The 12,488-nt window shown below is 44.1% G+C and overlaps 1 protein-coding gene across 1 annotated transcript in view; it reads right to left on the bottom strand.

Moving 5' to 3' along the window:
• LOC121874696 overlaps positions 1-12,488 on the bottom strand; it is a 72,764-nt gene that overhangs the window by 48,148 nt on the left and 12,128 nt on the right. The gene's annotated exons all lie outside the window — the stretch shown is intronic.

The following is a 12,488-nucleotide window of genomic DNA, read 5'->3' as shown; positions in this document are numbered from 1 at the left end:
CATGATAAATGAAACCAGGAGAGGTCGACTCAGACGGATTAGTAAAACCTTGCCACATTCTGTGGTTGCTAAGCGACAATTGACGTAAGAAAACATTAGCAATCGAACTTAAAAGGGTAGATTGGGGTCATTATTTTCGTTCTCTTATGGTCATTATCCAAATTTTGTAGTGTAGTGGAGTCAAAATGGCTAAGTTTTCCACGGTCAAATATTAGTACACATGGAATTTCAGAAATGAAACCGATACCACCAGACAGTAGAACTCACATTCTAAACTGATTTACATTTGAAATGAATGAGTAAAAGGGAGTTGCCATGATGGGGTCATGGGTGCTGGAGCTGCTCAGACACTCTCATGGTATATCAAATTTGGCATTACTTCTTCAGCAGCTGCCTGCCTGGTGTAATGAAGTGGAACGAATGGGAAAGATAGGTCTTAGACATTTAATATGTGTGGAATAAATAATATGTTCTTTTAATGCATATAAAAGATGAAGCGAAGTAGCATTATTCATTAAACTCAACATTCCTGTCTGTATTTATATTATTACCAGGGCAACGACATGAAAGAAACTAACTTCGGTGTTTGTTTTGATATTTCTGAACAAATAGTTTGCTTCTAAATTTCCGTCTGAAACATCCGAGGCTGAGTGAGGGAGTTGGGCGGAGGGTGACACTGTGCCTCCGCGCCACACACATGGATAACCCCGCTGGCCATTTCACTAATCACCTGCCCATCATCTGATTACACACCTGCATGATCACCTGCCTAGCATGTAGCCAAACGACCATTAGGGCTGACTGTACGAGGCATCACACCTACGTTTTCATGACTAATGCTGAACTGGACACATTTATATTATCTCATATCAACAAACCACACGCACTACTTATCATTAACCTGATTTTCTCGTGACTACTACTGCAGTTTACAACACACCATCCACATAATTATATCAATACGAGCTCCCCCTGATTACTGGATTACACGACACAACCCTCACACAATTACACCACCATCTCATAACAACATGAATGCAGACACAAGCCCAGAACAAGCAGTGAAGAAGTTATGCAAAGAAGAGCCGTTTCCAACGTGTTGTGATGGCCAGTCATATACCGATTTTATCATTTCGGGTGTGTTGAGTTCTCCCGGCCTCGGTTCCTTCCTTAACTCTCTCACATATCTTGATAGGTTTATACTGAGGTGGACGTTGCTTTGTATTTCTGCACAAGGAAAATTTACAATAAATGACTATAATACTTAGTGAAGGAGGAAACTTCTACTGTAATTCCTCAAATGTATTTTCGTATCACACGTTTGCTTTTTCACTTTACTGTAACCGGTCTTTTCTAAACTGTTACCCCCCCTCCCGTAGCCAACACCACTACCCAGGTACTCACTCACACATTGCTATGACGGACATACTAAGTAAAGAAGTATAGGTATCTGTTACCGCAAGCAGCAATGAGTAGGATGACACATAAACAAACATTATGTTAGGCTGTAAGTCATGTCATGTTTATTGGGTGTGTCTGCCCGTATACAGTATGGAGAGTACGAAGATAGTGGAGATGAGAGGCCCAGAAGGAGGTTGGCGCGTGTGAAGGGAGCTTGTTTATGTATAATTATAATCACCTGACTCAACCATAGCTGACCAGCCAGGGGGCCAGGCTATAGGGTGGGCATTTCAGTATAGCTACCCATATCTTAGAGTCAACACCTACCCTGGCTTCTCTTTAGACTTTCAACACGTAAGTTTAACTAGTACTTATTATGTACACAGGTAGACTGTGTCCATTGCAACATTTTATCAGTGTGACAATTGAGAAATATGGCAAATTGAGTACTCATTGTAAGTGTAGTGTTAAGATTAGACAAATTACATAGCCATGATTGTTATGTAAATATATATTGGATTAAACATTTATGTAGGAGTGCCTATGTATGACTTATTTGAAAAACTAAATGAATTGTATTCAACAGGTTTGACCGAATTATAATGTTTGTGTCCAACGTCACGAGTCTAAATATCCTTTAACCGCCTGACTGGCGGTTACAGTATCCATAAGACAACCCTCGTCGTTACCATTGATATGGTCTACCTTAAAGAACACAACACACACACACACACACACACACACACATACCCACTTGATTTTTGACACGTCACACACAAACCTTCCTGGTAACAATCCAAAAGTTGTTTATAAACATCGAGACAAATTTATGTACAATTGATAACATGAGAGACTGAGCCGGACGACTGTTGGGCAGACTCACCATACACTACCTAACGGCCCTAACCTGCCTGATTTTGATTCTCAGAACAGTGTAAGCTTAACTACAGTAGTGTTTTCATTCTTATTATTATTATTAATAATATAATTCTTTTTTATCATTATGTATATACTGTGACAACGTTAGGAGCACCTGTCAGCCATAAATTGTAATGAGGAATGCAGGGTGGCTAATGGTGTCAGGGAAAATTAGCGGAAAATTTGTAGGTATTCTCTCTCTCTCTCTCTCTCTAACACACACACACACACACGCGCGCGCGCGCACACACACACACACACACACACACACACACACACACAAATATTACGAATAGCAGCATATGGTTCAATTCTGGTGGCTAGTGACTTTTGTATCCTGTGAATAAAATACCACATTACAAACATGGAATACACGAAAGTATGAAAACTTTGGTTCATCAACATTTAAACGCGAAACAACATACCATTACCAAATAAAGTACAAGAGAGGGAGAGAGAGAGAAAGTGAGAGAGAGAGTGTGTGTGTGTGTGTGTGTGTGTGTGTGTGTGTGTGTGTGTGTGTGTGTGTGCTTCCTCATATCTAAATTCTCACATCATCACAAAGGACCCTACAGTATGTATCCCTTACCACCTATGTAAACAGGACAGAGGCGCCCCTGTACGAACCGTCAAGGGCACCTCACCTACACCACCTACTCACCTAGGATCATTAACATGCCAACACTACCACCTATACTTGTCCTAGCACCACCTACAGGTTTGCCACCACACCTCACAACGCCTCTCACCTGCATAACTAGATCTATCGTGCCTACATGATATTTGCAAGGTTATGTTACCTACAAGCACACACCTACAAGGACATACCAGCTGCATCCACACACCTGCAGGGTCACACCACCTACAAGAACACAGGGACACACGCACATGCCAACAAGGACATACCTACAAGCACACACCTGCAAGGACAGAGCAAAGTTACATTAGATGATAACAATGAACACTCTCTCTCTCTCTCTCCACCCACACATCTCTACTTCCTCCTGGTGACACTAGGGAACCTACAGTGAGGGAGGCGGTACTATCACCGCGATGTCACTATCAGCTCATACTTTTCACTGCCATTGCTGCACTTTTCACACTTTTCAGATTGTCACTGTCACTTTCTCTTCTCTAAGACTGTCCTTGTCATTTCCTTCTCTCACGCTGCCACTGTTCCTTCCCTCAGACTATCACTGTTGCAACCCTGTAATCCTGTTTCGCGAATAAGAAATCTTTAATATTAAGTTCAGCTTGACGAGACAAACAACGACAAGCACTGAAACAGGACGTGGGTGGTGGAGACCTTCATATCTGTACGTGCACTATTTCGCCCCACACTTAAAAAAAAAATAAATAAAACACACACCAGGACATTTCACAAAACAAGTACCGAAACGACTTTTTATTGTGGAGGTTAAAGGGAGGCACGTGGCAGTAGTGTGTCATTTAAATGATAGGTAAACAGACGAGTTTGCCGTGTCTCCTTTTATGCCAAACAAGATTGTTGGAGCCAGACTCCCCTCCTCCTCCACTACCTGCTCTCATCTGTCCACCTGTCCCTCTCACCACGAGAAACACTGCCACACTGTTTGATTTGCTGTTAGAATAATCTCACGATATGGATGTGTTACGTAAAGACTCTGATATTCTATTTATCATTAGTATCGGTATATCGCTGGGGTTGAGTGGAGGAGCGGTGTTCGGTGTTGTCAGGTGGCAGCCCCTCCCAGCTGGTCTGACCACTGCCTCCCGCGCGCCACACGTCACCAGTATTTACAGCCAACACGCTCCTCACACACCTCTCGTGTCCCCACATACAGTATATCTGCACAGTTCATGTACAAATATTGCATCACAACAATGTGAATGGATGACGTAAGCGTCTTCATATAACAATGTTGTCACACTGTTTTCTTTACCAGTCTTGTACACTGTGGACTCTGTAATTATTTGTAAATCAAAAATATCATACTATTGTGAGAGATAATGAATATATAAGCAAACTTCCTACTATTGTTGACATATTCCACTATCAGTTGAGGATCTTACTTGCTGACAGAAAAGACCTCGGTGGTGCTGTTTCTTCTGCACGGTGATGTCCTCTGCCTCTTACACCGTCACAACACCACAATATTACATTAAAAATATTCAATCCTCGGTAGGCCATGTACTTAACGAATCGTAAATTTTCCGTCCGTTTTTTTTCTCATTCCAATCATGTTTGACATTTCTGGCACTCTGCCTTGCTTACGAAAGCTCGGTGTTCAAACCGTATTTGTCCAATATCTTAAGTTGGTAGCACGGTCTATATTCCCGAGTACCTACAATTACATATTAATTTATAGTATTTCGAAATATGAGATTAATGACTTAACAGTGTAACAGCAGCCATGCAAATCAAATTTCTTGGCTGTTAAGGAGACAAGACTATGCTTACTACCCTGTGCTGGGGAGCAGGGCAACGTCGTGCAAGGATTAGTTTATAGTCCTTGGCGTCGTGTTGGTAGGGAGTGTGACGGCAGGATACGGGTGGCCGCCTACCGTTATGGGCCCTTAGAGAGGAGGAAGACTCGTCATGCACCACATCTCCGTTAGTCGCTATTGTTGTGGACGAGCTACACTGCTCGCCTCAGTACCTTCTGCCGTTAATGAAAAGCGTGAGGTGAGGAAATGTCATCAGTGTATCATTAACTGAACTAAAGTACGTGTAAGAACCGGTAAGCTGCACTAGGCGTTGACTTGGACGCACCAGGGAGTGATAACAAATTCACTGCCCCGCCCAATGTTCAGACTACACAGAGAAGGAACGTGGGAACGCCTCATGAATAGCGTTTATCCTAAATAAAGCTTTACGGCCTCCAGTAGGGTAACTTAGGGGAAACTATCAGGAATAACTCTATACACACGAATTCCCGTGTACTGCACTGTACTTCTCAAAAATTCTATTAACAAGTATATTTAACCGACTTCCCACTTCCGGAGGGTGAAGATGATTTAATCTGTGTATATGTGTGTGTGTGTGTGCACGCGAGCGCATGTTTTTTTTTTTTTACAAGACCTGAGCGTGTACAGTATATGTGCTGTATATATAATAATGGTACGTTTACCGAGTACAAAATTTATTTTGGAAATTTAAGGCCAAAGGTCAAGGCTACAGATCAAGGCCAAAGTACCTAATACCCTGTCAGAGATCAAGACGGGAACACTAGTCATGGCAGGTGTACTGACCACCAGAGGAACCAGTTAATTTGGGCAAAGGTAGATCAAAGATAGATGAGCTGGGTGTTAAATAAAGCACAGGTGATACTACTGTAGTGAAAGTGAGTCAAAGATCAAGACCACGTCTCACCATAAAAAAATAACATAATAATTGGGTGGAAAGATTTTAATACACTCTGACATGTTAGTTGAGTAATGACACCCCTAAAAAAATAATTTTCACTTTTTGGAGAAATAAGTCAAAGGTGAACATCATGTGTGTGTGTGTGTGCGTGCGTGCGTGTGTGTGTGTGTGTGTGAATAAAATATTTCAAAATAAGAACTAATTTTGAAGAAATTGGGAGTGTTGCTTCACTAATACCATAGTCAACTATGAACGGATTAAGTTTTGTTGGTACTGAGTCACGGTAAACTTTACACGGGTCAAGGTTAGTGTTATAATTATCATGTATTCTGGCATCAGTACTGTACGTTTTTATACCCTTGTTGACGCCGGTCTATAATTTGCTTTGTGAAGATAGTGACTCCGTAGATTGTAATGTTTTTTTTTTCTGGTCATCACAACATCGTGTTTTGTCAAGTACACAATACGCAAGGATACGTTAATGTAGCTTACGACAAACAGGTAGAGATTAAATGATGAAGTCAATCACACAGTGTTACTCTGTGCAAGAATAAGATTACGGAGTATGAGCAAGCACTTTTGTTCGTGTGTGTGTGTGTGTGTGTGTGTGTGTGTGTGTGTGTGTGTAAACATAGACACCCTCCAGATTGGTGACGGGTGCGTTGTGTCCATTGTTTGGGTGGATCAGCTGACCAGGACAGCGTTCTCTGGGTCTTCAGGATACATCCCTCCCTCTCCCTCACTTCACTCACAAGTTGAGGCAGTTTCCAGACAGTGCTTGATACTCAACACTTTCACCTTAGAGACTTAGTACTTCGGTTGCAACGTAAACCTTATAGTTAAACTTTCCTCGTGATTATCATACGCAATAAAAATTATATAAGCCGAGTCTAGCCATTCCAATTTCTAATCTCGAAATACAATATACAACCACATGGAGTATGACCTGAAAGACGACAGCAGCACATTCAACAGTATCACCTTCACCAGTGAACGTGAGGGCGTTCCTGCCATGCCCAGAATAGAAACATTATTCCCTTGGATCCAATTCTGTCTGATTTTTGTCTATCAATCAGTTGCGTCCTTCACGGTGCAGGTGGATCAGCTGATTGGTGCCCACACCCTCCCAAGGGCCGCGCCCTCACCACTCCTGCTGTGACGTTTTCACTATATATTTTTGTTCTTATCAAAGTTAGTGTTTTATTATAGAAGTCCTGACAAACGCTCTTTAATATACTACAGTATCTCTTGTGTCCTGAGCAGCTCGAGTTGAGGCACTTCACAGTGTCACCAGGTGAGAACAGGTAGTGTGTTGAGGACAAATTACTAGCGGTGTCGATTCTTCCCGCGACCTCTACTCCGCCCACACTTGTTACACCGCCCCACCCACACTTGTAACATCACAACACCCACCACACGCCTACGCTAGGAAGGGCCACTTCAGTCCTGGAGAGGCTCGCTGAGGTAGGAGAAACTAGGGACCGGATTTTTAAAGGTTCGTATGATGAAGATTCCTCGTAAATGATGATGTAAGAGCTCACCCAACTGGTTGACTTAATCCTCTGAGGACAGTGATTTGGCCCGTGAAGATTATAGCTTAAGTCATCATCTTTGAAGGGTTATGGTTTAAGTAAATGTCCTCAAATATTTATAGCTTAAATCAGGGTCCTTAAAGTTTAAACCCAAAACCATCGTCCTTAAGGAGTTGAAGCCTAAATCATTTTCCTAAAGGTTAATGCCTAAGCGATAGTCCTAAAATTTTAAGTTTAAACCATCGTCCTTAAAGGATTTAATTAAAACCTCACAAAATTTCAATATTACACCATGACTCTATCTTATCTAGATATTATGTTCCCTTAGTACCAGAAAGAGGGCACACACAAATTATGTCCAAACAATTAACATGTGTATCAGCATAAGGTAACCAGGTAGGTGCATCCTTACAGGTACGAGGCATACCGAGCGATCGCTTGAGAACCTGGACGCAGATTATTCCAAAGACAACAAAGAAACATGACGAAGACCATTAAAAGCCAAGACAGACCAAGAGAGCCCAGGAGAGACCACGCTGAGACCATGTTAGACCCCAGGGAGCTTATGTTTGTTCTGGAGAGGCCAAGAGACTCAATAGTGGTTCATGAAACTCACCAATGGTCGCTGAGAGACAAGAGGGTTCCCATATGAGAAAGAGTGGTGGAAACAATGTGTTTTTGCTCATAACAAGGCTAATAAAGTACTTGGGTTCATACAAAGGAGTGTTAGTTACAAGACTAGCGAGGTCATCCTAAAACTGTATCTTGCTCTTGTGAGACCACACCTGGATTACGCAGTTCAGTTCTGGTCACCGTATTACAGAATGGATATAGAATCCTTGGAAAGAATTCAGAGGAGAATGACAAGGCTAATCCCGGGCATTAGGAACCTTGAGTATAGAGACAGGTTAAAGCACCTTAATTTGCACTCCCTCGAGAAACGCAGAGCGAGGGACCACCTGATAGAGGTGTATAAGTGGAAGTCAGGGCAAAACAAAGGGGACATTACAAAGGTACTCAAACTATCCAACCAGGAGCGAACTCGTAACAATGGTTTTAAATTAGACAAATTTAGATTTAGGCGTGAAATAGGTAAACACTGGTTTGGAAACAGAGTTGTGGATGAATGGAACAAGTTACCAAATATCATCATTAACTCGAATACGCTGAATAGTTTCAAACATAGGTTGGATGCTTATATGAGCAATAGGGGTTGGGTGTAAACGGGACTGCCCAGTATGGGCCAATAGGCCCGCTGCAGTTTCCTCCATTCTTATGTTCTTATGTTAAGAGAGACAACAGTGGTCCAGAAGTTACTTGTCCACTTTTGTCTCTGGTTCGCCCGGCATTGCGTCACCATCAGCACAACAATACCCGTGATGGTCTGTGTCGTTAAATCAACACAAAATGTTGAAGTAACTGATGAAAGTCGTAATATTTATACTATAAATATTTCCTCTATACAGTACTTAGTCACCGTCAATTCCACTCTCATAATTTCAACGGTGATAAAAACAAATTAATTCTCTGTTCATGTTTTCCACACATTGAAAGTCTATTCTTATGTTAGAAACTCGGTGTTTAAGGAAGATGATGTGGTTGACCTTGTTGTATATGTTGTTGAGTGGAGTGCAGGATGGTAGGACGCAGCGCTGTCAGTGAGACGGCCACAGCGAGGCAGCAAGATCAAAATAATGTTAAGTTTGCAGTGGTGGATCAGATTCTTGGTCCACTACGGGCCGACGATAAGGTTATGAGACACGGTGTTTCATAACTTTGATAGACTCTGAATCTAAGAAGGCTGTTAGTCTTAGTTGTCATATGAGTCCATGGATGTAATCAAGTTTAAGTAAGTGATAAAGACGGAGATATAGAAGTCTATGTTGGGAGTGGGCGGGGTGACCTTAGATTAGAGCTGACCCCGGGCGAGGTCACGTGTCTGTACGAGAGCCTAATGAATTTTCTAATCTAGTTCGTTTATGATGTTTGTTAGTTCCAAGCTAATCTCACTTTATAAATCCTGGTTAAAAAGTCAGTTATAGTTTGCTGCCAAAGTTATTAATCCTACATCCAGATTGTGATTTTAACGCAAATTTCAGTGTTTCTTTCGGGTGTGAGGACAGTGTTGGCGCGTACTGATGAACATAGGCAGCCCAGCCGACCTCTCGTGGCCCGGGGCAGGCAGGTGGCGGCCGCAGCGCGAGAGTGAGAGTGAGTACCGGACGCCCAGGCATGTGGAGGGTCCCTGGCTACTCATATTAATAACCTAGCTACTGTTGGTGACATTTGCCAACCTGTTGATAACACCGATGCTCGCTGATACAGTGAGTCTGCTGACATGCTGGTGTTGACACTGATATTTTGGTTCTCAAGAAGACACTGTGAGCCTCATGAAAAAATAAAACACTCTCCAACAATACCATAATGAATGAAGAGTAGGTTAGTTCAGTTACACACACACACACACACACAGACCTTTCACATCCACAACATTTTTCTCATAATTTTCATCAATATCATGGGACTGACAGTGTACCCTTACGGTATATGCACAAGTGACCCGCTAGGTGTAGGGTGTAAGGGCGTGCCTCAAGGTAAGTTCACTCAGCTTCCACTTTTACTGAAGAATAATGACTATGTCCTTCGTATAGTGAGCCCCCCCCCCCAGTGTGTACAGTACATAAAGAGATGTAAGTGTCCACCTCGCTGACGGCCACCTTGACACACACGACGATATGTGCACGTGTACTGTCAGGAGCAGAGCTATATATGGTTCAGTGTGGCGTGTTATGGTGTGTGTCAGTGTAGTCTGGTGTGTGTCAGTGTAGTATGGTGTGTGTCAGTTTAGTGTGGTGTTTGTGTGTGTGTGTGTTTTATGCTGTGGTCAAGGGCATAGATCCGTGGGGGACACATCCCCTCACTCCGTCCCCCCATAATCTACGCCCATGGTTGTGGTGTAGGAGTGATAGTGAGGTCACACACACACACACACACCTTCCTCACTACCTTCACTTTGCCTCACAGCAACCAGGTTCTAGCAGGCCACTACCAACGAGTCTCATACAGCTAATCAAGGCTAGACTCCACCCGTGAGTGTGGGCGTGGGCGGGGCTGACCAGCTCGCCCACACACCACTACACCTGGGGACTGGCCGCCTCACCAACACCTGAGACTACCCGAACACTTTAAAGTCTGTTTTTTTCCCTCCAATACTCTTAAAGGGGAACATCACCTTGTAGTGGAAATTAAATGGTGAGATTGTGGAATTATAGACAAGTTGAGCAATTCACTTTCATGGTTGGTATTATATGAGTTAAGAAGAGGAGGTGGAGGAAGTAATATTCACAGTAACACCAACACAACACAGACAGGTGGTGGTGGTGGTGGCGTTAACAAGGAAAATAATGTTAAAATTGATTGCATGAAAAGTGAAGGTCATCTGAACTAATTTCTGGTAGGGCTGGACACACACACACACACACACACACACACACACACACACACACACACACACACACACACACGTCAGTCATAAAGCAGAGGAAAAAGCGATAAGAAAGAGGGAGGAGAAGGACGAGAGAGGAGGACGGGTGAGAAGACAGGAGGAGGAGGAAGAGGGAGAACGAGAAAGAAATAGGAGAAACTGGAAACACGAAACACCTCAAAATAGCTCTGACCATTCCACGATACAAGGACAAGGTGAACAAATTTAATGGAACCCAAACAATAAGGAAAATGGTCGATGAGGTGGTGGTGATGGTGATGATGATGATGATGATGATGATGATGATGATGATGATGATGATGATGATGATGATGATGATGATGATGACGATAATGGTAGAGAAGGAACCGCAGATACTGAACTGGAGTCGAAGTTCCACCCTTAAGAAAATGGATTTGTTTACTTTGAATTAAGGTTAGGTTAGGTCCGGATTCAGAAATGAGTCAGTCCCTGAAATTACACAAAAATATAAGGTCAGGAGAAAAGGCAATAAAAATAGAAAACATGACAAAGAAAACATGACAAAGCAGGCTGGGGAGGGAGCAAACAGGACAGGGGAGACCAAGCAGGACGGGGAGGGCAAGCCAGCAGGACCCAGGAGAGACAAGCAGGACCAGAAGGAGAGAGCAGACAGACTAGGGGAGAGGGCAAGCAGGACAGGGAGGGGGCAAGCAGGACCTTGAGGAGAGACAAGCAGGACCTTGTGAGGGAGAGAACCCAGACAGGCTGGGGAGAGAGGGGGCAAGCAGGACAGGAGAGGGGGCAGACAGGCCGGGAGGGCAGACAGGCCGGGAGGCAGACAGGCCGAGGAGCAACAGGACAGAGAGGGCAGACAGGCCAGGAGGGGGCAAAGCAGGACAGGAGGGGGCAGACAAGCCCGGGAGGGGGCAGACAGGCCCAGGAGCAAGCAGGACAGAGAGGGCAGACAGGCCGGGGAGAGGGGGCAAGCAGGACAGGAGAGGGGCAGACAGGCCAGAGGAGGAGAGCCAAAGCAGGACAGGGAGAGGGGGGTAGACAGGCTGAGGAGAGGCAAGCAGGACAGAAGAGGGCAGACAGGCCGGGGAGAGGGCAGACAGGCCGGGGTGAGGGGCAAGCAGGACGGGAGAGGGCAGACAGGCCAGGAGAGGGGGGCAAGCAGGACGGGGAGAGGGGGGCAGACAGGCCGGGGAGAGAGGGTGACAGGCAGGCTAGGTAGGGGTTGAAAGGCAGGCTAGGTAGGGGTTGACATGCAGGCTATGGAGGAAGTAACAGGCAGGCTAGGGAGGGAGTGACAAGCAGGCTAGGGAGAGAAATGTAAGTGTTCTAGCCTGAGACAGTCAACAGTCGGCCTACACCCTCGCTGAGCTGACTGGTGCCTCACAGTTGTCGTCCCTTTTTGTATCTGTCCTTGTTTTGATGACGTGTGTTTTCTTGTATTATGTGTTTTTTTGGCACACAGTGGAAAATGAAACTCGTGTAAGGCGGTTATCACATTCACTTTCCATCCATTCACATCATTCCGGGGAGGAGTGCAGAGTGAATATTTATGAGTGAAGGGAGTTGTGACCAGGCCTGGCCCTCCACCCCCAGGCCTGCCAATCCCTTAACCTTCGTAAATTACTTTCATACTACATTTATTTTTCCAACTTTAATAGAATAATAATTACACTACCGTAAATTCACAACACTATATGGGCACCTGAGATAATGGCAACTAATAAATAACACAATATTTACTTTACGATATGTGATGCGAGTGGAGCCGTAGCCCCCCCGCCTCCGACTTTTACACCCATACATGATTAAC

The sequence above is a fragment of the Homarus americanus genome, unplaced genomic scaffold (genome assembly GCF_018991925.1).
Source record: "Homarus americanus isolate GMGI-L3 unplaced genomic scaffold, GMGI_Hamer_2.0 scaffold34360, whole genome shotgun sequence".
Lineage (NCBI taxonomy): Eukaryota > Metazoa > Arthropoda > Malacostraca > Decapoda > Nephropidae > Homarus > Homarus americanus.
This window is presented reverse-complemented; position numbering and strand designations above follow the sequence as displayed.